The sequence below is a fragment of the Mustela putorius genome, unplaced genomic scaffold (assembly GCF_011764305.1).
Source record: "Mustela putorius furo isolate JIRA1106 unplaced genomic scaffold, ASM1176430v1.1 tig00003853_pilon_pilon_pilon, whole genome shotgun sequence".
Classification (NCBI taxonomy): domain Eukaryota; kingdom Metazoa; phylum Chordata; class Mammalia; order Carnivora; family Mustelidae; genus Mustela; species Mustela putorius.
In genome coordinates this window covers 47,421,018-47,448,616 of record NW_025422005.1, presented here as the reverse complement: position 1 = coordinate 47,448,616, position 27,599 = coordinate 47,421,018, and the positions used below count along the sequence as shown (strand labels likewise).

The following is a 27,599-nucleotide window of genomic DNA, read 5'->3' as shown; positions in this document are numbered from 1 at the left end:
TATTCCACATCTCCCCCTTTGCAAATAAGCCCTCCTCTAAATTTATCACAAGAGCTATCAGTGGGCTGTTGAGACTCTGATTGGTATATACCAACCCAGCACAAAACCCAGAGGGTCCTTTGTAGGCACCTACCTATTATATCACATGTTATCTGTTTGCTTCCCTGTCTGCCCCACCAGACTAGTTCATTTCACTTTGTTGTCTTAGATTTGTTCTTAGAACTAAGTTGCCTACTCCTATGTACTGAGCAGCTACTACACACTGGCCATGGATTAGCCACTACAGATTCAGAGATTAATAGATAATAATTCCTGACCTGGAAGATCCCCCACCCAACGTGCAGGAGATAAGACTTAGGCTCCATTTGTGGCTACGAGCTCAGGACCAGATAGCAGTCTGTTTGTGCTCAAATCCCAGCTGCAGCACGACTAACTGTGTGATCTAGGCACATTTACCCCTCTGAGCCTCAGTTTCCCCCTCTGTAGATGGAAATAACAGATGCTACCTCCCAGAGTGGTTGTAAAGATTAAGCAGTAAGTCTAGTGGCTGGCACTTACTAGGCACTCAGTGAGTGTCCATTATTATTATTATAGCAGAGGTTTCATTAGTATACATTAAATGAATGGACCAAAGCAACCCTTCCCCACGATATACATTCCAAATAGACAGGGAAGGAATTCTTTCCCCATTTCATAGATGAGGAAATGGGGAGCAAATGAATGAATGAATGAATGCATGCATGTCTAACCCCCGGGGCCTGCTGTGTCTCCCACCTTCTCCCAGCAGCCATAGCGAGGCTGTGCACCTAGAGAGTTGGGAGCCCTGGGCCCTGGAGAAGCGATCCTGGCATTCTCTCCAACTTTCCATCCACGGAGGACTCCTGCCAATAGCTCCCTGCAGTTCGCTCCGTGTGGAACACAGTCTGGATCCAGGTGCTACAGGAGTGTGTAAACACTGGGCCTGCTGGACTCTGCCACTGAAGCAGCCCGCTTCCCAGAACCCGCGGCCCCAGTTCCTGTTCAGCTGGGGCTCTTTCTGTAAGGCTCTGCAAGCCCCGCTGCTCCTTCTGGTAAGTGCAGGGGCCAGGAGGGAGGTTCCACTTTCACATTGGCCACCACACCCACAAGAGGGACATTTCTCACTGTGGAGGGGAAATTTCCTCTCTCTTTAGCCTCACCTCAAGCCTGCTCCCTGAGCCCTCATTTCTTCAGGACAGACTCAGTTTCCCACTCAAGGTTAGGTCCCCCTGAGATCTAAACTTGAATCTGTCCTGGGAATAAGGGAAAACAAACCCCTGCTGAGCTCTGGCAGCAGGCCTGCCCTGTGCTCGGGTGTGCTTACCTACACCGTGGGCGCTTGCCCTGTGCCCTTACATGGTGGCCATTGCCTCTGTTTTACACATAATCACTAGCGGTAGAATGCTCCAAAGGGAAAAATCTATGCATTTGAGCTGTAGAAACATTTGGAAGTCACCTCAGAACAGATGTCCCCACATGAAATTCATCTTTGCTGCTTCTGAACCACGTGCACAACGCTATTACTTTGCTTCCTGTCATTTGCATGTTTCTTGTGCCCCTCTCTGGCTCTTCTACTTGACTGTCCCTCCTCAAAGGACAGAGAAGGTGACTCACTCACAGCCCTCTCCTGCATCCAGGCACAGAGCCTGAGGCAGGAAGGGATTGCTGGTCTGATAAGTTAAAGCAGGCCAGTGTGGCTCGGCGTAGAGAATTAGTGGAGGAAAGATGGGAGGTGAGGCTGGAGAAAAAAATCAGTACCACCTCCAGCAGGCCGGGGATGGGGCCTGAGAATCTGCATTACTAGCAAGATCCCAAATGTTGATGTCCGTGCTGCAGATGCCACTGGTCCCCACTGGCTTTAGGATAGGAGGGGAAGGAAAGAATGAGTAAGACGTAGTCTTACCCTTAAAGAGCTCTCACGTCATGGGAGCACAAGGTGAAGAGTGCACTTCTAGACAGGTGGGCACATCTCCATTGTGACAACCCAGGTTGGTGCATCTCCTCGGGGTGGAGGGGAGCGAAAAGGCCAGAGGAAGCTTTCTGGAAGAGGGAACTCTTGCCCTGAGTTATAATATTTACAAAGGAGCTAACCAGGGGAGGGAGTTCAGCAGGAAGGACGGGAAGAAGTATTGGAGGTAGAAGGCCCGGCTTGAGCAAGGGCAAGGAGGTGAGAAATTGCAAGATGTGTTTGAACCCCTGGGACGAAGAGTCTCCAGAATAAAGCTGGTGCAGGTTCAAACTGTATCATAGGACGCTTTGCATGTCCTACAAAGTAAGGAGTTTAAATTTTATCCTGTGCAGCAGAAGTTTGTAAGCTTTTGGGGGAAGGGGGGGGAGAAGTCCCAGACTGCTCTGAGAAGCTGATCAAAGTTACTCTGCACACACATAGAACCAGAGTGTACCTTTCAGCCTGTTCAAATTCCCTAAAGCCCATCCATGAACTTCAGAAACAAAGCAAAAAAAAAAAAAAAAAAAAAAAAAAAATCTCTGTAGTAGATGATGGGTTTTAAGTGGCAGATGTCCTAATTAGATTTTATTTTAAAAGGATCTCTTGGTGGCTATGCAAAGAATGGATTTCAGTGGAGGCAACCAGGCACAGAAAAGCTAGGGGTCAATAGTCTGGGTAAGAGGTCACAGATGGCGGTGAGAGTGGGGACCACTTTAACACCTATATGGCATCATTTGGTTGGTAACTGCCAAGACCAGACTTGCTTTTTAGCAAGGTTACTCTGTTCAGTTCAAAAAGCATTGCTTGAGAGCTGAGCTCAGAGGCTGTCTTTGAATGGCCTGCATCTGGGCTGATGGGTAACATAAGCCAGCTAAGCAGGAAGAAGCCATTTCCACCCTCACCCCACCTACTGGAATCTGCCGGTCGGCGGTCAGTTGAGGCCCAGATATCCTATGCCTTCCAGGGCTGGAAGCCAAGGACGTGAAGGAAGGCAGCACTCTGATGAGCTAGGAGAAGCCACAAGGGTAAAGCAGGGTAGTAAATTTTTGGGAGGCAGCCGGGGTGTCATTCCTTCCAGAGGTTTTGCAATAGCCCTAGGAAGCAGACAGAGCTAGATGATTATCTTTTTTTACAGAGGGACGCTGAAGGCCAGAAAAGGTGAGAACTTGCCAAAAGACACGTAGCAAGCACACGATCAGATTGAGAATAGGACCCCAAGAACGCTGGACTCTATGTCAGTATTTTTGCCTTAGGCTGGCCATGGTACAGGTTTTGCCATGGCTATTCCTGGTGACTCTAAAACCCTGTAATTCTGTGATTCTAGCAAAAGAATAATTTCCACCCATTAGCTCAATTCCTTTCGGTTCTTTTGATTCCCCAAGACCTTACTTTTAACAACCTGTGAAGCTTGGAGCCAGCCCTGTAGCCTCTCTGCCTTAAGTTTTCTCTTCATCTTTAAAACAGGAGAATTACACTAAATATATTTCCTGAAGCCTTTTTCTTGTCTGAACTACAGTGGTTCTGCAAAGCCTTCTGAGACTCCGAATTCCTCCCAGCTTTGATGTGACACCATGATTCTCACCTGCCCAATGCCTTTTACATGAGGTTAACAGGGAATAATAACAACAGGGATAATGAAAACAGAAACCTTTCTTTCCTTGCTCGGGGCCAAACACTGACCTAAGTACTTTAAAGCTTCCAGAAAACTTTGTAAGGTGATGGCTCTCATTGCCCCCATTACACAGATGAAAAGACTGGAATCATGCAGAGAGATTACATTACTTAAGATAAAGTCATAAGGCCAACTATTTGTGGATCCAGAGTTCAAATCAAGCCGCTGCTGCCTCAGGGTCCGTGCTCCTGATCCCCAGGAGCTGAGTAGTGAGGAATTAAAGAAACAGGGAAGGAAAGCCTACTGAGCTTTCAGTGAGCTCTCCGTGACGGGGGCTCACGACCCCCCTGTGGCATATTCTATCATTATTCCCATTTTTCAAGTTGTGATCTGTCATACTACCTCTCAGCATCTGGAAGGGAACATGCTTGTAAGAAGTTTAGGGACGTGTGGAAGGAGTTGCCAGACATTGTGAATAAAAATATAGGCCCCTCGGTTAAATGTGAACTTCAGATAAACAATAAATCATTTTTTAGGATATCTCATGTAACATTTATAACACACTTATACCAAAAACATTTTCATTGTTTATTTGAAATTCAAATCTGGGCTCTTGTGTTTTATATGAAATAAGGATAAGTGACAGCAAGTTCCCTTTAGAAGGCTGAAGGAGCATTACTGTTCTGTTCACTGGCCCAGAATGTTTGGCATGATGGCCTTGGCTGAATCACTTTCAAGGGAAAGAGATGACCCGTCCTCACTCATTGTGGTTGGGAAGTCTTTGGGGGCCTCCAAAGTCATCCCTGCGGGGACCTGGAACAGCCCTTTCAACCGGAGCAGAACTCCTTGGAATGACCTGGAATAGGCCATGATTATCGTCCCCCCCACCCCCGCCCGTGTCCCTGGCTCAGTTTCTCACCCCTGTCCACAACTTGGAAGGTGGCTTAAACAGTGATCTTCCCTTCCCTTCTCCGATAGAGTCCCAGGGCCCTCTGGCACATTTGCGACTTCAAATACGAATTACTGCTTCTCTCTGACCCCTAGTAGCCTCTTCTGTGATAATTAGAGAAATTAAGGAAAGCACGTTGTTAATTTTCAATAAAGATGACTTGTACTCCTCCCTCCACCCCCTTGTCATTTCATATCCGGAATCAAAATGGGTCATTTACTTGGGCTTTTCTCATACTTAATGTGATGGAATTTGGGGAGAAGAAAACCAATTCCCAAGGACTGTCTGACCTTAACAGCATGCTGTGAATTCTCAAAAATCCCCCCACCCAGGAAATTGGTTTTGAAATACAAATATGTGGGGTTATTCCACACCAGAGACATCTGGGCTGAAACTTGCTTTCTTATGACCGGTATCCCAAGGAGACCCCATTGCTTGCCCAAACTCCCACCTCCCTCTTCATCACAACCTGACCCCCTGCTTCCCCCACCTTCTCCTGTCACTATGTCCTGCCCATACCTTGTGTGGAAAGTTTCCATCAACAGAACATGTTTCAGCTCACTAGGAAACTGACCTCTCACACACTTTCAATCTGCTTGTCTTCCCTGATTACGGAGATGTCCCAGATCAAATCATGTTTGGATGAAATGTGTTTGGGTGGGTGTATCCTGACTGCCTCAGCAAAAATATTAGAACAGCCACCCAGAGTATAGTTGAGACATGTGCAAAATATTGATCAGCATCCCACAGCAAAGAAAAACTTTTTAAAGTATATTCTATTAGTATTCTTAAATGTATATATTTGTAGGCATCCCGATTAGTCCCCAAGCAAAGGTCATAGCATTTCCTTAAAGAGGAGAATTCATTTTAAAAGGATTTAGAGGGGGCACCTGGGTGGCTCAGTTGGTTAAGCAGCTGCCTTTGGCTTGGGTCATGGTCCTGGAGCCCTCGGATCAAGCCCCACATTGGGCTCCCTGCTTGGTGGGGAGTCTGCTTCTCCCACTCCTCCCAGCCAGTGCTCTCTCTCACTATCTCTCTCTGTCTTTCTCTCTCTCAAACAAACAAACAAACAAACAAACAAACAAACAAAACAAAAATGGATTTAGAATAGGACAAAAACAAACTCTTTCTTGGGTTTTATAGCTTTGTGGGATGGATAGCGACTGTACCTTCCTCCTCACCCGTCCTAAGGTGCAGCCCTTCTCAGCGCAGGACTATGAAGGGTGGGATCCCAACCTGTCTTCTGAGGAGGTTTTTAGTGGAAGCCACGCAGTGGTCCTTATTAGTCAGATGTGTTCTTCGTTTTGTCAGCTAGAGCCAGAATATTCTCATCACCGTTTTCTTCATGATCCCATGACTGAGAGTCACTGATTATTTATTTTGTGTCAGGAATTCTGCCAAATATTCTATATGATGTATCTCATTTAATTTCACAATAATCTCCTATGAGGGGTACAATTTTCATTTTCTTAGAGCAGCTTAAGGTTTGAGGTAGAATTGTGGGGAAGTTATGGAGATGTCGCATATTATTCCCTGAACCTCCACGTGCATTGCCTCCCACTTTACCAATATCCCCCACCAGAGTAGTATGTTTGTTGCCATTAATGAACCTACAGTGACACATCCTAATTTCCCTAAGTCCACAGTTAACCCTTGGTGTTGTATGTTCTATAGGTTTGAAGAAATGTGTGATAGCATATATCCATCATTTTAATGTTATACAGAGTACCTTCATTGCCTTAAAAATTCTCTGTGTTCTACCTGTTCACCCTACCCCACCATCCCAACCCCTGGCAACCACTGATCTGTTTACCGTCTCTTTAGTTTTGTCTTTCCCAGCTGTCATATAGTTGAAATCAATACAGTACGTGATGTTTTCAGATTGGCTTCTTTTGCTCTGAAATATGCATTTAGGGTCCCTCCATGTCTTTTCACGACTTGATAGCTCATTTCTTTTTAGTGTTGAATAATAGTCTATTGCCTGGGTGTTCCACAGTTTGTTTTCCCATTCACCTACCCAAGGACGTCTTCCTTGCTTCTAAGTTTTAGTGATTATAAATAAAGCTGCTATAAGCATTCATGGGGAGGTTTTTGTTTAGACATAAGTTTTCAATCCTTTGTCTAAAAACTAAAGAGTGCATTTGCTCGATCTTATAATAAGAGTATTTTTGGTTTCATAAGAAACCTCCAAACTGTCTTCCAAAGTGGCTGTGCTATTTTGCACTCCCATCAGCAATGAATACAAGTTCCTATTGCTCTATGTCCTCACTAGGGCTGGTGTGGTCAGTGATCAGAATTTGGAGAACTCTGATAAGTGTACTGTGGTATTTCATTGTTGTTTCCACTTGTGGTTCCTTGGTGACTTACCATGTGGGGCATCTTTTCATTTGCCATCTGTAGATCTTCCTTGCTGAGGTGTCTGTTAAGGTCTTGGCTATTTTTTAAATCAGGTTGTTTATTTCTTATTATTGAGTTTTAAGAGTTCTTTGGATATTTTGGACAATAGTCCTTTATCAGATACATCTTTTGGAGATATTTTCTCTGATTTTGTGGCTTGTTGTCCAGTTTTCTTGATATTGTCTTTTACAGAGCAGAAGGTTTTCAATTTTAATAAAGTTCAGTTTATCAATTATTCCTTTCATGGATCCTTCCAGGAGATTTATAGTTGGTATCTTACATTTAGGTCTATAATCCATTGTAGTTAAATTTTGTGAATGATGTAAGGTCTGTGTCAAGGTTCAATTTTTTTTGTTGTTGTTTTGCATGTTTATGTTCAGTTGTTCCAACACCATTTGTTTAAAAAACTGAATCTGCTGCATTGTATTGCTCCTTTATCAAAGGGCAATTGTCTATATTTATGTGGGTCAATTTCTGGGCTTTCTATTCTGTTCATTTATTTATTGGTCTACTTTTTTACCAATACCACACTGTCTTGTTTACTGTGGCTTTATAGTTAAGTCTTGAATTCAGGTAGTATCAGTCTTCCAAGTTTTTTCTTCTCCTCCAGTATTGGCTATTCTGGGTCTGTTGCCTCTGCATATCAACTTTAGAATCAGTTTGTTAGTATCACAAAAATAACTTGCTGGGATTTTGATGGGATTGCACTGAATGTATAAGTCAAGTTTCAAAGAACAGGTATCTTGACAATATTGAGTCTTCCTATCTATGAACATGGACAGGATCTTTCTGTTTATTTAGTTTTTTCTTTAATATCTCTCATCAGAATTTTATAGTTTTTGTCAAACAGATCTTTTATAGATTTTGTTAGATTTATACCTAAGTATTTCATTTTGTCAGGTCCTAATGTAAATGTTATTGTATTTTTCATTTCAAATTCCATCTGTTCACTGCTGGTGTGTAGGAAGACAATTGACTTTTGTATACTGACCTCATATTTTGCAACTTTATAATAATTATTTATTAGTTCCCAGAGGTTTTTTTGTTTCAGATTTTCTACTTAGATAATCATGTTATCTGTGAGTGATCGGTTTTGTTTCTTCCTTGTTAGTCTGTTTACCTGTTATTTCCTTTCCTTGTCTTATTGCTTCTTCCAGTAAGATGTTAAAAAGGAATGGTGAGAGGGGACATCCTTGTCTTATACCTGATAAAGGTGGAAAGTTTCCAGTTTCTCACCATTAAGTAAGCTCCTAGCTGTAGGGTTTTTTGTTTTTGTTTTTGTTTTTTTTTTTGCTTTTTGTTTTTTGGGTTTTTTTTTTTTTTTTTTTTTGTAGATATTCTATATCAAGTTAGGGCAGTTCTCCTCTATTCCTAGTTTGCTGACAGTTTTTATCATGAAGGGGTGTTAGATTTTATCAAATGATTTTTTCTGCATCTATCGATATGATCATGTAATCATGTGATTTTTCTTTTTTACCCTCTTGATGTGATAAATTACATTGATTGATTTTTCTAATGTTCAACCAGCCTTATATATCTGGGATAAATCCCACCTGGCACTGGCATATAATTCTTTTTATATATTGTTGGATTTGATTTGCTAATATTTTGTTGAGGAGTTTTGCCTCTATGTGCAAGAGAGATATTGGATCTGTAGTGGGTTTTTTTTCCTTGTTTTATTCCTTTTTCTATTTTTGGCATTAGAGTAATGCTGGCCTCATAGAATGAGTTAGGAAGTATTCATTCGGCTTCTATCTTCTGAAAGTAATTATACAGAATTGGTATAATTTTAAATGTTTGGTAGAATTCACCATTGAACCCATCTGGCCTGGTGTTTTCAGCTTTGGGAAATTATTAATTATTGAATCAACTTATTTAATAGACATAGCGTTATTCAAATTGTCTATTTCTTCTTGCATGAGTTTTGGCAAATTGTGTCTTTCATGGAATTGGTTCATTTTATCTAGTTTATCAAAATTGTGGATATAGAGTTGTTTGCTATATTCCTTACTTCACTGTAATATCCACAGGATCTGTAGTAATATTCTAGGAGGTACTTTTTTTTTTTTTTTAAAGTAAGCTCTACTCCCAGTGTGGGGCTTGAACTCATAACCCCAAGAACAAGAGTCACATGCTCTCCTGACTGAGCCAGCAAGGTGCCCCATGAGAGGCACAATTTTTAATCTTTATTTTAAGACTAAGGAAACTGAGAGCTAACAAGATCAAATGATATGCCCAGATTCATACAGCTAATCAAGGGAAAACTGGTGTTCAAACCCCAGACTACCCAACCCAACGCTGGCACACTTAACCATGGTGCTCCTTACTTTCCAGGGTTGATGGCAAGGAAGTTCTGGGCACATTCTAAGTTGTGGTAACTTAAACTTTATAACTACTTGACTAAGGACATCAAAGAGATTCACTCATTTTTTAAAGCTCCTCTCAAAACTCTTCTGGATAGGCAAAATAGATCCATTCCTCCTTTCTACTTTTTTGCTCTATGAAGGCATTTATCAGTCTGAGCTCCTTTGAGGAGACAGAAAGGCATAATGCAAAAAAGAAAAAGAATGAACAATGTCAGAACTGTACTAAATTTAACCAACTTTGTAGAGATGGGACAGAAAATTTAGTTCTATAAAACTAAGTTTCCTCACCTGTAAAATGAGCACAATTCCATTTGCTTCATAGGATTGTCATGAAAGTTAACTAGAAAAATTTAGCCTGCACTCAGGCATTATTATTTTTTTAGCATCCCTTATGTGCAGAGGCCATTAAGAACTTGATAAATGAATAAATGAACTTTATAAATAAGTCATTACCAGCCTCTAAGGGCAGATTTTATATTCCAGGCTTTGCATTCCCAGGACCCAACAGAGAGCCTGAGATATAATGTGTTCATTAACTGTGCAGTGTATAATGCTTACATAAATTAATGAATGAATGCAATAACACCATGGCACACCTAGCCCATCCAGTATATATTTCTGGCCTCATCTATCACCCCCCACCTTCAGCTACACATGCTAATTAATATTCAACAAATGAGCCATGCCTTAGCATCAACACAGTGCTCAGATAACTCTTTTTGTCTCGAATGCCTACCATACCCCCGTGCCCACGTGGCAAGCTACCTTTAGTCCTAGTTTTTACCTTATGGAAAATTCTGAGTAAGTTTGCCTGCCAGACTTTCAAGTAGTTGAAGTCAGTCCTCATGACTCTTTTTTTGATCTTACTCTTCTAGGTCAAATTTCCCTCCTCCTGGGCACCTGGGTGGCTCAGTGGGTTATAGCCTCTGTCTTTGGCTCAGGTCATGATCCCAGGGTCCCGGGATTGAGTCCTACATCAGGCTCTCTGCTCAGCAGGGAGCCTGCTTCTCTCTCTCTCTGCCTGCCTCTCTGCCTACTTGTGATCTGTCTCTCTGTTAAATAAATAAATAAAATCTTTAAAAAAAAAAATTCCCCTCCTCCTTCCACATAATTCTTATTGGTGATGATCTCTGATTTTTATACCATCTTGGATACTTTCTACTTTGCCAGTTGCCTCTAAGTCATTCATTCACTGAATATTTAATGAGCACCTACTAAATGTAAGAGAAAGCAGATTTTGTCATTAGAATATAAGTTTATAAGGCTTATATTCCAGTAAGAGGAGCTGGACAAAAAATAAAAAAAAATATACATGTTGTCTGTAGATGTGTTAGGAAGAAAATGAAAGTGCATACGTGAGGAAAGAGAGGGGCTGTGAAGTTTATGTACAGCGTGGCCAGGGGAGACTTCCCTGATAAGATCTGATCTGGGGAGGATCCTGACGGGAAAGAAAGAGTGAAACACAGGGTTACTTGGGAGAAGTATATCCCACGTAGACGCAAGAACAAGTGCAAGGACCCTCAGACAAGTGTCTCAGAGCATTTGTAGCAGAGCTCAGGAGGCCCATGTAGTAGAGCAGAAGATGGTGCAAGAAAGAGCAGTTGGCAATGAGGTTCTAATAGGAAGTGTCAGCATAGCATGAAGGGCCTCGAGGACAATTAGAAGAATATTGTTCAAGGGAGAGGGAAATGTAATGAGGAGTTGATTTGAATCACATGAAGACTTCTCTCTGGGAACCTTACAAAATTGGGTATTAGAGAAGCATGTGTGGAAGCATAGAGGCCCATTTGGAAGTGATTGCAATAACCACAGCAGGAGATGATGGTGGCCAGAGCCAAGGTTGAGACTTCACTAGAATCCTAGGTGTGCTTTGAAAACAGATCCCACTGCCTTTGTTAAAGGATCATATGTGGGACCTGAGAGCACGCCTCAGACTGTATCTATAAAATACGGATAATATTTGTGCTGTACTGTTGTTAAGCTTCACAGTGGATGCTCAAGAAATGTGAATTTTCTCTCTCGGCAGTACAGCGCCTTGACTGGCAGTGACCACAGGACAATTAATCACAATAGATTATTTGAGGTTTGGATGGGAAAGAGAGATGATGAATTTTAAGTACCCATGGGACTCCCAAAGGAGAGGTTCCACTGCAAAGTGTACAGCACAATTTGAGATGAAAGCTCCAGGGGTGGAAGTTTGGGAGACGTCCTGTTATATAGCTTGCTGCTGAAACCACTGGGGCAAGTCAAGAATAGCATTCTTTCTCATTTCTACAACAATACTGTGCAAGACTCATGGGACTAATATAAACCTTAAAGAGAAAACCACAAGGTCATTAAAAATAGAATTAAAAGTGTGGTTATCATATGAAAAAAGGGAATAATTGTTCCAGAATATTAGGATGAAGGAAGCCAAGGAAACTGAGTTCACATGTAGGTGTGAGTTTGCTGGAAATGCAGTATAAAGGGAAACTGAGAAGTGGTGATCAAGAAAAGGAAGACATTGTAGGCAACATGGGTGTGAATCAGAGACTAGAGTCCTCGCCCAGGCCTTTTCCCGAGCCTACATTAACTGCGTTTTAGCATTAGCCATGTAACTGTCATTGGCTTTGATGAATTGAAAGCACATCTAGTTGGTCAGCATTTCTCCAATCGTGGGTGTGCTGGCTTTGTGTAGACGCTTGGTCCACAGGAGCCCTGAGGGACAGTACACACGTGGTAAATTCCATGCAAAATACTGTGTTTTGCAAAGGCTGGTCCCCTCTCTCACTGGTTTGTTAGCATTTCTCCTTCTACCATAGTACCCTGAAGTCTATAGAACCAGGCTTTGTCCTGTCTCAGTCACCACCCAATAGAATCTGTGAGTTGAGATGACTGATCTGCTCTCTACACTTGTATAACCATGCATTGTTCTGGCCCTACACTGTGTGAAGGTCACCAGTGCACTGTGATTCCTGAAAAGAGGGTGGCCAATAAGTCAGGGGAAATGGATGCCTGGAAAGCTTACCATAGAAGGATGAGCTGAAGGGAATGGGGACTTTTTCCCTTTGTACTGGTAACAGGATGTTCAAATAGGGTGTGATAATGTCTGCAAGTGTTTTAAGGGCAACTGTTTGGATGAGAAATTTACTTGTTCTTCTTCCACACTGACTCATAGATGAATGTGTCAAAGAGATGTGCTTTGGCTTATCATTATAAAAGATATTTCTAATAATCTGTGCCATCCAACAGTGAAATGAGCAGCCTCTGGCAGAGGATGACTGATGCAACATTCTTAGCTTGGGTGCAAGTATCAGATCTGAGATTGGACTAGATGAGTAACACTCCCTTGCCACTTCACTGCTTCCCTTCTATCATCTCTCCCTTCCTACCTCTGTGGTCCTCTAGCTCTGTCTCAGAGGAACCAACCTACACAGATTTCTCACTGAGAATGAGTCAAGCCTTTGACCCCTTTGTCCGCTAAGATGAAAACTGCCAACCCAAGATATTCGCTCTTATGAATGATTAATAGAGGAGGCAAATACCTTTCATACCTCAGGGCTACCAGGGACCATGTGGTCACTGACCTCATCTGGGTTCCGAATGGCACCCCACCCACCCCCAAGGGTTACTTCTCCCTGGTGCGGCCCCAGGTCAAGGCCGATCAATTTTGCCTTGAGGGGAGGAATGTGAGGCACGTCCTCTGTGGAGGCCCAGAACAGATGCTATGTTGTTCTTTCATGACTGCCTTTGCTAAGTGGTTTGTGAGCCAGGCCCTCGGAAGTCAAGTGAAGCTTTGCTAGAGAAGCCAATCAAGAGAAGATCCGTCCCCCTCTTGGACAGAAGGGGAGAGTCCAGGGGCAAGATGGAAGAGGAGGAGTTATCCCAGAAGCTTGCGCAGTGTCGAGGAGTTTCAAGACCCAGAGAGAACCTAACTTAGTTTTATGGATGGAGAGACTGAAGGTCAAAGAGACAGTGACATCCTTGAAGTCATGCAAAGCATCAGCCTATGAAGACTGGGAATAGGGGAGGGCACTGGCCTGGCGCTGACAGTAATCCTCCTTAAATTTTGCACCCTAGGCACTTTGCTTGCCTCGCCTTGGTTTTGGCCCTGAACCCTGCTCCGTGCAGACCAGAGAATACCTGCCACCCTCAAAGTCCTTCCAAGGAGATCCTATCCACAGAAGGTGCCATGCTTTCCACCTGATGATCCTGCCTTGACTGGACCAGAAATGAGCCCCTGCCAGAGGCAGCCAATATACAATCTGGAGGGCTGATGGGGATCATCTGGTATGGGCAGCTGTCTCATCAGAGCCTATGGTGGTGATTTAATGATTTAATCCAACAATCAGAGTTTCCCTTTCAGAATTTGAATCAGCAATAAGGAAAGATGGTCTTTAGTAGCTGAGAGAACAAGCCAAGGACATTCTTGCTTCTCAGTTATCCAGTTGTTGAGTTGCTTTCATTGTCCTCATTCCCATGATATTTGTGCTTGAGGAGAGAGATAGGGATGAACAGTCCTGTACTTCTCCCGATTTCTGCCTGTCATTGATGGGTACACTCCTTGTGCTATTGTTTGACTCTCTACCACCACTCTGGGGTCCACCTGCCTTCCCATTCATCCTTTTGACAATGCTAAAACAGCTCCTTTTTGCTACATACAAGATAATTAACACCGCATCTAGGTGCTCACACTTGGCAAGGGAGGTAAATACAAGAGATAAAACTTTTTATTAACCACTTGATGAATATAGTGATGGAGAAAAGCAGCACATATTGTTGGCGCACCAGGAAATGGCACATAATCCCTTTGACAGAACCAGGAATGAGTGCAAAGAGGGCTCCCTGGAGGAGGTATTACCTAAAAACTCATTTTAAAGGTATGAGCAGGATTTTGCCAAATGAGGAGTAGGGAAAAGGAAAAGGAGTTCCAGGCTTGATCCTGGTACAGAGCTGAGGACCAGCATGCATGTGCAGAGGAACTGCAAACAGTTTGACAGTTGTATGAATGTGAAGTCAGGGCATAGCAAGAAGGAGCCTAATCCTTACAAGCCAGGCCAAGGAGCTTGGACTTCATACTCCAAACCAGCTCTCATATACTGGTAGTCCAAAGCTACACTCATTACCAGGACAAGGTTTATTTGGCTCCAAGGGAATTTTACAGAATTCTAAGACTGAATGTCTTTAAATAGCCATGCTTTGGTTCACCACAGTCCCCACTGCTCCCCATTGCTTACCCATGGTCCTGCAACTAATTTCTGTTTGTTTTTGCCCTTTGCAGACTCTCAGGGTGTGGGCCCTGCTCTGGATGATGGAGGGTCTCTGATGGGTTTTTGGCAGCCATGATCAAGCTTCTGCTTTACAATAATTCCCTTGGTGATAATGAGGAAGAGCGTTCATAGGGGTGTTCTGGAGGCAGAGGAGTTCTTTGGAGGCCAGGGCCTGGAATTATGTCATGGAATAGGGCATGGTAGGCAAAAAGTGATGGCCTCACCATCCTCTATTGTGTGCCCTTGAAGCCTAGAGAAATGTGGGACAGAGTGATGGACACGGAGCCAGCAAATCTATGTCCAGCACCACTTTATTTATTTATATATTTTTAAAAGATCTTATTATTTATTTGACAGAGAAAGAGGGAGCACAAGCAGGGAGAATGGAAGGCAGAGAGAAGCAGGATCCCTGCTGAGTAGGAAACCTGATGTGGGACTCGACCCCAGGGCTCTAGGATCATGCCCTTAGCCGGAGGCACACGCTTAACCAACTGAGCCACCTAGGTGACTCCCAGCACCACTTTAAATGACAGATTGCCCCAAGAGTCCCTAACCTACTGGGCACCTCTTATGCCCCAGACATTTAACATTTATCATCTCCCAGTAATACTGTGGAGCTATTACTGACTCTCCTCCACTGTTCTACTAAGGCTCAAAGAGGTTAGGCAACCCCCATGGAGGGTTGATGCTACATGTTGGCCCAGGAATTCAGACCCAGAAGTTGCATGGCTGCAAAACTGAGTCTCCATCCACTATCATGTACTTCACATGCTGCCCAGTGGGTTCGTCTGGACATGAAAGCAGTGTCTTGGGACGCTGACCCAGTGGGATATTAGTATGAACTTTTGGAATCACAGGACAGAAAAAAAGAACTGAAGATATGCTACCCAAGAGGACAGGTCAAAAATATATGTTTGGAGCTTGTGCCATTAACTAGCAAAGCCCTGCTACCTTTCTTTCAAAATATAAGAAAAAAATTCTAAGTTTGTTTACACATTAGAACACAAATGCCAAGGCAAGAGTAGGTGGTATTCTTGGATCTACTGGCAAAAAAAAGTCTGAAGGGGAAACTAGGCTGGAGAGGATCCTTCTGGAAGAAACATCCCAGATGCCCTGCACTAAGAGCCCCTGCCCCCAGCTCTGCTCCCTCTTTTGTCCTCTACCATCTTTGAGGAGAATTCGAAAACACTGCTATAGCCCTAAAAGTCCTCCCTGGAGAGTCAAGGCCCAAGAGAGTCAACCACTCCCTGTAAGGCAGTGGTTCTCAAAATGTGTTCCCCAGGCCAGCAGCATCTCCATCACCTGGGCACTTGTGAGAACTGCAAATTCTCAGACACCCCCTAAGCACCCGGAAGCAGAAACTCAGGGGGTAGGACCCCCCCACCCCCACCCCACACTCAGTGTTTTAACCAGCCCATGAGAGGATTCTGATGTGAGCCAAAGTTTGAGAAGCACTGGAGTAAGTGACAATGTGATGGAATGAATGTTTGCTTGAATGATTGAATGAATCTCATGTATTTTTCCTGCAATGTCCTGGCCTTCCTCTCTCCAGATGAGTCAAGAATGTTCCCAGGGTTCACTTAGAGTCCGACAGAATCACAGGCATGGGTCAGTCAAAGAGCAGGCATGGGCAGAGAGACCATCCTAGGTGAGAATTCGGGTTCCATGTTGGCCTGTTTCATTTTGTTTTAATTTTGCTTGATCTGAACTCAGTTTCAATCTCACCTCCTCAGGAAAGGCATCCCAGCCTTCTCAGGCTCTGTTAGCAGCTCCTGTCCCATTTCCCTGGAAACGTCCTTACTTCCTGCTCATCATCACCGTGTTCATGGCATTGTCACGATTGCCTGTTTACTAACCCATCTCTCCCACTCTAAGGCCAGTGAGGATGGAGGCTGTACTTTTCCTGTTCATCCTCACACCCCCAGAATCTAGCAGAAGGACAGTCAGTAAATATGGATTTAGTTAACTGAACACAAGCTCATCTTTGCTTGCAAGGCCTGGTCATGGTGGTTTCCTCAGCAAGACTGTTCTCTCCAGCTGGACCCGTGGCTTTGACTATGTTCTTATTCCAACCTTAGCTGCCAGGTCACCATCTCCTGATTACCCAACCTAACCCAGGTCCTGAACTGGTCTCTGTCTTCCCTGCTGCTTTGATTTTAACAGAACATTTATTGCTGTTTGACAGGCTATTTGATTGTTTTCTATTCTAACCCCTACATGCATGCCCCTAGAGTGCAAGTTCCAGAATCAGGGGCTGGTCTCTCTTGCTCCACTGTGTAACCCCCGTGTGTGAAAACCCTCTCAGTAAATGATTTTTGGATCCTACATGACTTTTCACTGGCTCTCATTGTTTCAAATATTTACACATCATCTGTGTATGATCATCTTAGAGATGGAGAAAAATCAACCCAGAAGAGAGTGATTCACCCAGGGCACACAGCTAGTGGGTAGAAGAACTGCCCACTAGAATGCCCACTAGCTGCCAGCCTTTGAGCCAGTCCTCTTTCTACCACATCAGTTGTCTCTTACTGAACTAGAAAGGTTAGTATTTTTTTTTTCTGTACATTATGAGGGAGGGGAATTGAATATTTAAAAACCTAAAGAAGTGTCAGGAGGGGTTCTATTTTATTAATAAGCTTGGTCCCTCTCTCCTCCTTCTTGCCACACTGACTAGTCTTATTTCGAAAGCATCTGCTTTTCCACCTGTGGGTCACAAAGTCATTGCTGCACACCATAAATCCATCATCATCTTTCCTTGCAGCTGCGTTAGCTGACAGCTCTGAATCACTGGTGTCATGAAGATGCCAGGAGAGCTGGGGCGTAGAGCCCGTCAGTCAGAGACACCCGGAGGTTGTCTGTGGCTGCCCCAGGGTTTCTGCAGTGGGGCAGAGACCCCTCCACCTTGCCTGGCTGCTGTGGGGAGGGATCCACTGGACAAGAAAGGATGTCACTTTGAGCGGCAGCTGATTTATGTCAGAGGATTAAATAGGACCCCATATCAAGTTCAAGTTCTGCGTGATCAACCTAGAGCTTCACGAGCTTTAGAGAAAGGTAGCCTCTGCTGTAACTCTGGACCACAAGGAGACCAGCACTGTTCATTGAAGTATCTTTGATACCAAACCAGGCTGGGAGTTTATGGAAGGCAGGTACATTTCCCTATTTATTTCATGTCCTCAGTGCCTAGCCCAGTGCCTGGCACACAAGGAGCCATCAGTAGATGCATTAGTGGTAACTCTCCCGGTTAACTCTTCATGATCACTCATTTTGCTAAGTACTTACTAAGAATTTGCTTATCCCCACAGCAGCCTTGTGCAGTAGGTCTTATTCCCAGTTTACAGATAGACAAAGTGAGTCTTAGGAGGCTAGGTAACTCAGCCAAGTTCACCCAAGCCATAAGCACTCGTGCCAGATTGAAGCTGAAACAGGTTTCAGTGCACTACTGTGCTTTTCTGTGAATTCTTTCACTCATTCGTTCCACCCATAAGGATCGCAGGCCTACCGTGTGCCAGGAAATGTTCCAGGTTAAAGGAATATGTCTGGCAGAAGTGATAAACAGGATCTCAGATAAACCCATGCCAGGTGAGAAATGTAAAACAGATGTGGGACCAAAGCGCAGAGCTCCGCAGAGGGGTGGGGGTGGGGTGGAAGGTAACTCCCATAGAGGAGAACAGGGAGCAAGGGCATTCGGTCCAGGCAGAGCGTAGGGCAAGTACAAGGACATCAAGGTGAGAAGTCTAGCATGGATGGTACACTGAGCCTTCCTCACTAGACAGTGTCCTTCTGGAGGGTGGAAAGCATATCTTAAACATCTCCCTTGTAATAACCCTCCACGGGGCTTGGAATGAGGCACCCCAAACTAGCAAGAATCTGGTGAATTAATAATATTGGTTTCCACATTTTTAAAAAAAGGACAAACTTTAGTTTTCGGGAAGACATTGGTGGCTAAGTGGGAAGGTGCTCCAGCTCGCAAGGGCAGCCAAGGATAACCAAAAGGAAATGACTTCGTGTTTATCAAAACCTCTTTGATTGGCTCAAAATATCCAGGTCCCCATCTGAAACCTACTCCCCTGTCAACAGAATGTGAAAACAAGCCCTTGTCTAAGGTACTGTGGCTTTTGCAAGTTGCTAGGATATCAATATATTTACCCACAGCCTCAGACATTTGGCTCAGGAACAGCCCACTCAGTCCTCACATGAGGCTAGATCATGGGGATTCAATCCACATGAGGTCCTAAGGGGGCTTTGAAATCAGCCAGGGAGTTGATAATTGCTTGGAGGTTTTGCTATAATAAGCTTTTTTTGTTGTTGTTAAGTTGATTTGCTTTGGTTTCTTTTGGGGTTTCAAATTCAGTTGTGATTTGCACCTGCTTTTTTTGAACCTAACAGAACATATGAGGGAGAGGATGGAGTCATATTTTTCCACTCCGCACTCCCTGGGCTTCCGACATGGGGATGCTCTGTGTCTGGCTACCCTAAGGGAAAACAGGACATTTGGGTTTGGGGACCCTTTAGGGAAATGCAGGAAATATGGTCTAGAACAGATTGAAATGCTGGCCCAAGCGCCAAACACTAAACCACTGGCTGTGCAGTGATTTGGGGGCATGGTGGGACAGACGGCTTTTGTCAACCTGCAGGACACAGGGCTGACTCAAGACCTATGCCAGGGCCACACACCTAGCCTCCCTGTGCCTCAAATGCAAATCTGTTTGACTGAAGTAGAGGAAAACAAAATAGACTCACTCCCTGATTTTTATTTCTTCCAAATCATTACGTTCTCTAAACAGAACACAAGATTCTACCATTTCGATTCTGTCATTTTTTAAAAAGAGCTGAAAATTTCCCTTGGCATCACCATTACCCATTTTTTTTTTTAAAGAGAGAGAGAACATGTGCCCGCATGGATAAGGGGGGTTTGAGGGCGGGGTGGGAAGAGGGGTAGAGGGAGAGGGAGAGAGAGCCCAGCATGGAGCCAGACATAGGGCTTGATCTCAAGACTCTGAGACCAGGACCTGAGCTAAAATCAAGAATCAGAGACTTAACTGACTGAGCCACCCAGGTGCTGCAGCCAATATATTTTTTAAAGATTTTATTTATTTGAGAGTGAGAAGGGGGAGGGGCAGAGGAAGAAGCAGACTCCCTGCTGAGCAATCCCAGGTCCCTGAGATCATGACCTGAGCTGAAGGCAGACACTTAACCAACTGAGCCACCCAGGCACCCCACAATATTTTTTAAAGCCCTCTTCATGCAGACCCCAGGGCTACACAGACCAGCCCTGGATCCTAGCTATCGTGGTCAGATGATAATCCACAAATGTGCTTATAGCAACTGGGCGGAACTCTCAGCTTGAAGTTATTATTTCAATGGGCAAATGACCTATCTAATTATTGAGCTTAATTATCAACACTTCTAGAACTCTATTTTGGACTGACAATCATCTAGAAAAATGTAATGTTACTTAGTCTATAACCGTTCAATAGCTCAAGTGTTTATGGTAATTTTAGTGACATCATTTATAACTAATCTAACCTAGAAGACTCATTGGCAAGTTATATTGCTCAAAACTATATGCTCTGCAGTATATTATTAAAATCTTTTCTCCAGTTCTAATGAACCGCAGGCAATGCGTGCTTTGGGAATGTTCAGGTTTAGATGATTCTGACTCTATCCACTGCTAGCTACTGGCTTTTTTCAGGGCTTCCTTTGCTAAACACAGTCGCACAAGAAGATCAACAAGTGTTGAGTTCTGTGATTGGTTTTGACCATGAAGCTGCACGACATCCAGTGAATAGTTCACCAGTACAAATCATGAGGTTCTCTAAGGTCTACGGACTTGTGTTCCCATGCCACCCCGATTTGGACAACTGTAAGAACTTTATTTTGTGAATCTTCCTGATTTTTTTTTCATATTTTGATTGACATATGATCGACAATGTTTTAAAATATTTAGTAGAAATCAAGAAACAAACTTAAGACATTATTTTAACATCACCCCTGGCTGGCCCCTCCATCTTCTTTCCCCATCAGAGCTTACACGAACCTTTTTAGGTGTATGTTTTCACTGCTTATTGAATCTAAGACATAATACTTGACCTCAAATGGTCACAGAGAAAGGGCAGGTGGAAGCCATTTTCTGTACTTCTGCTTTCCCATGGGAAAATTAGGGAAATAAAACATGCTCAAATCAGTTCAGGTCTGCTGTGGACATGCTGTGTCCATTCATGTTCTATGGAAATGACTGCTGATCATTCCAGTATAAATAGCATGATTGGTCCACAGCAACATGTATAGCTATTCTATATCACTGATTCCATGTTATCACTTTCTACTTCCCATCATTTGCCTGGTTTGGATTTATTTTATTTTTAAAGTGGATATCTTTTCTCTTCTATTAAACCCTGAGCTCCTTAGAAAGAGAGAGATGATTTACTGATTTACCTTGAGGACCCACGGCACACCGTGGATCCTCAAGGTAAAGGCGATGTCAGGAAAAAGGTAGCACCCATCAAACATACCTGCTGGGTCAGATGTTGTTCTGGACAGTGAAGTCACACTACCTCACTTAATCCTTGTCACCATGTGACCCTGTCTCTCCCTCTCCTGTACTGTGCTCCATCCACACTGGCCTGTTTATAATGCCTTAAATATACAAGCTTGTTTAACCTCTGACTTTTGCACTGGCTGTTAATCTGCCGGGAAGACTTTATCCCCAGATCCTTCCATGGTTGGCTCTTTCCTTTCATTCAAGTTCAAAATCACCTCCTCTGAGAGTCTCACCCTGATCAGCTCTGCCAGGGAACCTGACCTGACCCCTCCCCCTGGAACTTCTTTATTCTCTCCATAGTATTTTGTGCCTGAAATTATTAGCTTGTTAATGTATTATATGTCTCCTCCTGCACCTTCCCCAGTTGAAATGTAACCCCCTTGAGGGCAGGAGTTAGCCTGCCTTGTTTATGGTTATATTTTTAGCTAGAATAGTGTCTAACACATAATACATGCTCAATTGTCGTCCATGGAGAAAATAACCTTGAGTGGAGGTTGTTACTAAACCAATCTGAGAGATGAGGAAACAGGCTCATGGATGTGGGATGACATGCCTTCTGTGGGTAACTTGGGATTGGCAGATCTGAGACCCAAAGCCCTCCTCCAAACTCAGACCTCTCACATTATAGGATAACAGCTGCTCTGTGAGAACAGATAGATGCACTGATGGAAACATTATGTGTCTTCTACTTTGTTTAGATCCTCTGAAGGTTCTCTTGTTTCCTTGTCTATTTTTAAATTATAGGCAACCTGGCCTGTAGATCTCTAAGTTCAAAGAGTTTTATTTACCAGGGTAATAACAATAACTGTTTCTGTGTATGCTAATATGCTATGAGCTTTGTATATGCCATGTCAATCCCTATAGACACTCTATGAGGAGGGTCATTTTATCTCCATTTTCCACATGAGGAAAATAAAACTCAGGAAGACAAAGACCAAATATTAAAGTTAGTGGTATCAAGACAAGAATCAGACAAGAAGTGATTGATAAAAGACCACAGGAACCAAGATTTCTCTCTCTGCTTCCAAAAATGTTTCTAAGTACCATACTGGATTCAGGACTTTCTAAAAAATAGGATCTGAGCTGGGTACCAAGGATATGAAGAGTCCCTGACCACAACAAGCTCACAGTCTGGAAAATGAAGACATGATTGGAACAGGAAAGGAATCCACGGGGCACCTGGGTGGCTCAGTCGGTTAAGCATCTACCTTCTGCTCAAGTAATGACCCCAGGGTCCTGGATTGAGCCCTGCATTAGGCTCTCTGCTCAGTGGAGAGCCTGCTTCTCCCTCTGCCTGCCACACCCCCTGTTTGTGCTCACTTACTGTCAAATAAATAAATAAAATCTTAAGGAAAGAGAGAGAGAGAGAGAGAGAGAGAAAGAGAAAGAAAGAAAGAGGAAGGGAAGAAGGAAGGAAGGAAAGAAGGGAGGGAAGTAGGGACAAGGGAAGGAAGAAAAGAAGGAACCCAGGTATGGGGAGGGGATGGGAGTGGGGAAGGAGAAGGTCTGTGTCCTGCAGTCCTGAATGTCAGTGATTAAAAAGGCAAATGAGCTTCTAGTTTTTCAGAGTAACATGGGCCGTAGTGGGAGACAGGCCACTTGGAGCTTCCATTTCAGTGATGTGGCGGCAGGAGATAGCCCACTTGCCTACAGAGGCTAGAAAAGCATATGGATGAAGGGTCCACACAGCCCTGGCACGTGGCAGGAGGGAAAGTAGGAAGCTGAGTCAGGAAAGCAGGGCTACCACAGTGGTCCCCAGACCTGCTGGTCTACTTTCCCTCATGTCCTCAAACTGGTCACTCTGACTCATGGCCTTTTGGCTGCAGGAAATCCACACTGACCCAGTTTGCTGCCTGGAGCACTTGGTTTTGGTTTCATTTTCTAGTACGGAGTATGGTTATAATGTATATTCAATTTATAAATTTTCTTCATACTTTCAAAGCTTCTTACAGAATGAAAGAGAAGGGGTCTTGTGACAATGTGGTCACCTTGGTACATGTTCCATAGCTGACCAGAGAGACAAGGGCTCTTACCAGGATGAGGTCTTCTCAGCCTATGAAGCTACCAGCCCCAATACACAAGAAAAAGTTGTCAGTCAGGGTTCCTGCAGGAACAGAAGGTATGCTCAAATTGGGTTATATGGGGGACATTTAATGAAAGGGTTCTTACTTTGGTGCAAAGGAAAGCAGATCAGATAGCACAAAGGAAATCTTGGGGCTTGCAATAGTAGGGAGCCACTACTCTCACTAGGTCATGAAGGGACAAGAATAGAGAGCAGTTCCTGGAATCAAAGGATGGTAGTAGTAGAGAGAGAGCCTCCCCGAGAAGAAGCTGCTCTCAGTAGAGGAAACCAGCCAAAGCCCAAAAGCCCTGAAAGGAGGCAGCTAGGGAGAAAAAAAATACCCCAATCTCACACTCCTTCCACTCTTTGCACCTGCTGGTGCCTCCCATAGGCTGGACTCATTTGGAAGCTAGAGGGAAAGGGAACTTATCAACATGGTCCTTGGGGTGCAGAGTGCAGAAGGGTAGCAATGATGTGAAGGGATATGGACACTCACCAGGACAAGGGTTATGTTTGGTTGAGAATAGCTAAAAAACAGTAACGATTTGTCATTGACTATTTGCGGTATACCTAGCCCTTCAAAAGCACATCCATGGATTAGCTCATTTGATAATCAGAGCAAGTCCATGAAGAAAGCACTATTCCAGTCCCATTTTACAGATTGGGACAGAGATCAAATACTAGCTGGTAAATGGAAGAGTGTGGACTTGAACCCAGGTGGCTATGATTACATTTCCAGTGCCTTTTGTCTACTGGACCACCCCATCTTACCCAAGGGAAAATTGATGAGTTAGGTCACAAAGCATTGCTAAAATGGAGGGAGTGACTGAAATACAACCTAAGGAGACAAAGATGAGATAGTTCCATCACCCAAATAAAGTTATGTCAGATAACACATAACTAAGATTGAACAAATACACTCCATTTAAAAGATTTTAAAGTATAAACCAAAAGAAAAGGGACAAGGAGAGACCAAGAAAAAAAAAAGAAAGAAAAGAAAAAGAAAAACAGAGAGAGAGAGAGAGAGAGAGGCAGAGAAAGAGAGAGAGAATGAACTAGCCAATTGCATATAGGACACAGGCCAAATGTCTAATTATAGCTGATAAGGCCCCTTATGATCTGTACCTTGCCCGACTCATCTTTCCCCATTCCCCATGGGGCACTGTGTCCCAGCCAAACTAAACTTTATTTAGTTCTCTAAATAGCCCTCAGATCTTACCCATGCTGTCCCTTCTGCCTGGAACAAGTTCCCTTGCTGTCTATTCTATCTATCTTATTTATCTGTCAGGTCCTAAATCTGAACTTTTTCTCGTCTTTCTTCCCTCTCTTGCTTCCTCCTTCCCCCTCTAACTTAAATTTTTGGGGCTCAGTACATGCAGGCACAATGGTAGGTGTTGCTGATTTTGGCCCCCATTGGCCCCTGCCCTCATAGAGTTAACATGAGGAAACCTTCCCTTCATGCCCAAATGTGGGTTGGAGTTTCTCCTGTGTATTTTCTCACCGCCTGGTCTGCTCCTATTACAGCCTTTTCACTATGTGTTCTGGCAGAATACTCTGTCTTCTGGTTCTGCACCTGTCTCCTCTACGAGACCATAGGTTCCATGGCTGTGGGCCTATGTCTGTCTCATTTCCTATTGCTTCTATGACAGATTACCCCAAACTCAGTGGCTTATTGCAACCCAATTAATTACTTTACAGATTCTAGAGGTCAGAAGGTTGACACAGGTTTCACCGCCAAAAATTAAGGTGTGGGAAGTCTGCATTCCTTTCTGGAGGTTCTAAAGAGGAATCTGCTGTTGGCCTTTTCCAATTAGAGAGTTGCCCACATTCCTTGACCGACAGCCCCTTCCTTCATCTTCAAAGCTATCAACAGCTGGTGGGGTCTTTCTCACATTGCATTATTCTGACACTGACTCCTTCATCTCTTTAAGGAACCTTGTGCTTTTTTGAGACCATCTGTATAGTCTACACTACCATTCCTATCTTAAAGTTGGCCAATTGGCAATTTTTTTTTTCTATTTGCAACCTTAATTCCCTTTGCCATGTAACAGTGCATACTCATAGGTTCTAGGGATCTTTAGGGGGTCACCATTCTGCCAACCATACTGTGTATGCTAGTCCAAGGGCAAAAATAAAATATCTGAATATGCAGGGAGGTTTTTATATGTGTGGAACAGACAGAATCTCTATACATGTCTAAGGCATGTGTCTGTTTGACCCGTGTGTAGACTGAGTGTTCACATGGGTGGCTCTGTACACACACAAACACAAACAGGGGCATACACTGCCTGATCTCATATGTATGCATGTATGTGTTGGAGGTGGGGGGATGGCCCAAGGGGAAATATAGATGTTCTTGATAACCAGGTATTATTTTCTTGACAATTCAAGTTGTGAAATATTTGCTTTATCCTCCATATGGACACTTAAGCCTCAGAGACCTGGATGTTCTATTCATAGAGAAGGTAGCATCCTGCCTGGGCCAGAAAGGGCTTCTAGAAGGACCTGCATGAGTCAGCATACAGATCAGAGGCACATTCAGTGCTTCCAACAATGAGCAGATAAGTCAAATCAACATTTCCCATCTTTACTGTGAGAGTAATAGCTTCTGACATAGAATCTTGCTCAAATTGCCAGCCTATCCCCTACCTCATTTCATGAACCTAAGAACCATAGAGCCCTTAGGGATCACCTAACTCACATCCTTCACTTTACAAAGAAGATGTGGCCAAGGCTGCAGGTGACCTGTGTAGGTTCCGACAGCCATCCTGGATGGGACAGGGATGGGGACCCCTACTGCAGTTAAGATCCTTGTGAGGTGACTGTCAACTACTTGAGGACAGGGACCCCTACACTCCATGCTCCGATAGCACCAGGCTTCCTTGGGGCTTTCTGTTCCCCAAGTCCTTATGTTTCTGAGAGATAAAACCTAGAGATGTGCCTCTAGACCCAGCCTCTTTATTCCCAGGAGATGCTTCTGCTTGGAATCTGTCATATTTTTCACTTCTCATGGGAAGCTGGGCAAGACAGTGTAAAAATCTCAAGCTAGGTTTTTCTGACCTTCCCCTTAAAGCATAGATGAAGCCAGACAAAAACCATAACTTTAATTCTCAGGGTTTCCTGGCCCTGTCCCAGTCTTCCCAAGAAAATGTGTCTTCTCCATTTGTTTGATTAACAATATTTGGGCATTACTACTGAATGTAGTTGCTATGTGAGAAGTACATGCATTACAGTGAACAGATGTGGATCCCTGCCCTCAAGGGCTGTATGATCATAGAACTTCCAGGTAAAAGCAACTTCAATCAGTCCCAAAGTTGTTTCATTTTGGAAAAAAAGAGAGAGAGAGAGAGAGAGAAGAGAAAGAGGAAATGTGAGATGAACACTTCTGATCAGAGTAGGGGTGGGTGGAGAGAAGAGATCATGAGAGCAAGAAAAAGACAGTCAGAAGCACAAGAAGACCCAGAGGGACAATGATGTGGTGAAAGGTCTAGAAACAAAGGAAGAGAGCAAATTGTCTCCTATTCCAGAGTCTTCCTTTGCATCTGCAGAGAATCTTAAGCAAGGTTCTTGCGTCTCAGATGTACTATCCTTGTGTGCCTCCCTGCAGTGCTCAGGAAGAAGGAAGCCAAGATGGAAAGAGGCCCTCCACAGAAGCTCCAATATGCCCAAAGGAGCCTGGAGGGAGAGGTCAAGAGTCTATGGTCTGACTCTACCCAAGGGCTGCTCTGAGCTCCCCTCCTCCATGAGCCCTCCCAAGCATCCCTGAAGAGAAACCACGCTCTGTCCAGAGAAGACGGAAAGTAAGCCATCAGTCCCACAGGCCACCTTAGCTCATGCTGGTTCTGTCAGCTGTGGTTGTATGTGCCCGGTTGTGACACAGGTAAAGTACAGCAGGTACTCTTTGGCCTTTCTTGATAAGGCTGAGAGCAGAAACCTTTCCTTTATTCTACTTATCCAACCAATATTTATTGGCCACCTTTAGGATGATAGACACTGTACTAGGTGTGTTTGGGATGTGTATTTGCATCCCTAACCTTGACCTAGGGCTCCACATAGCAGGTGCTCACAACCTGTATATTGTAAACAAGCAAGGATGGGGATCCCTACTTCATAGAAAAGGGAACTGAGAGCCAGAGATAGTAAGGGCCTCAGAGAATGGCAAGACTCAGGTCCTCCCAGGACTGACCTTTTAGCTCTCTCTTTCCTATCCCAAGCCCAGGTCTATCCATCCTGTACATACACCCTGATTTCCTGGTTCTCAGGCTGGAACTGGTGCTGGGAAGGCCCCAGAGGGAACAAGGGAACTGCCCAGACTGAAGCAAGAACTCTTCTGAGACAAGGACACCACTGAATTCATCTTTGTAACCTGAACATCGAGCTCCACTCTCTGGCATGTACTAGGTTGTCTTTAAAGTGACTTAAATGAATGCATAAAGCTGTGTGGTTTTGACCTCTCA

At 43.9% G+C, this 27,599-nt stretch overlaps 1 protein-coding gene and 1 long non-coding RNA gene across 7 annotated transcripts in view; one reads left to right on the top strand and one right to left on the bottom strand.

Moving 5' to 3' along the window:
• FGGY (FGGY carbohydrate kinase domain containing) overlaps positions 1–27,599 on the bottom strand; it is a 697,591-nt gene that overhangs the window by 619,717 nt on the left and 50,275 nt on the right. The gene's annotated exons all lie outside the window — the stretch shown is intronic.
• On the top strand, positions 887–27,599 carry LOC101681328. 3 transcript variants are annotated; one of them, XR_006601770.1, is made up of 3 exons: positions 887–1,070; positions 26,750–26,942; positions 27,357–27,599. It is a non-coding gene; the product is annotated as an uncharacterized LOC101681328 (long non-coding RNA). The 3 variants fall into 3 exon arrangements; XR_001179218.2 differs by having other exon boundaries at positions 26,750–27,022; positions 27,405–27,599; XR_199323.3 differs by having other exon boundaries at positions 26,750–27,022.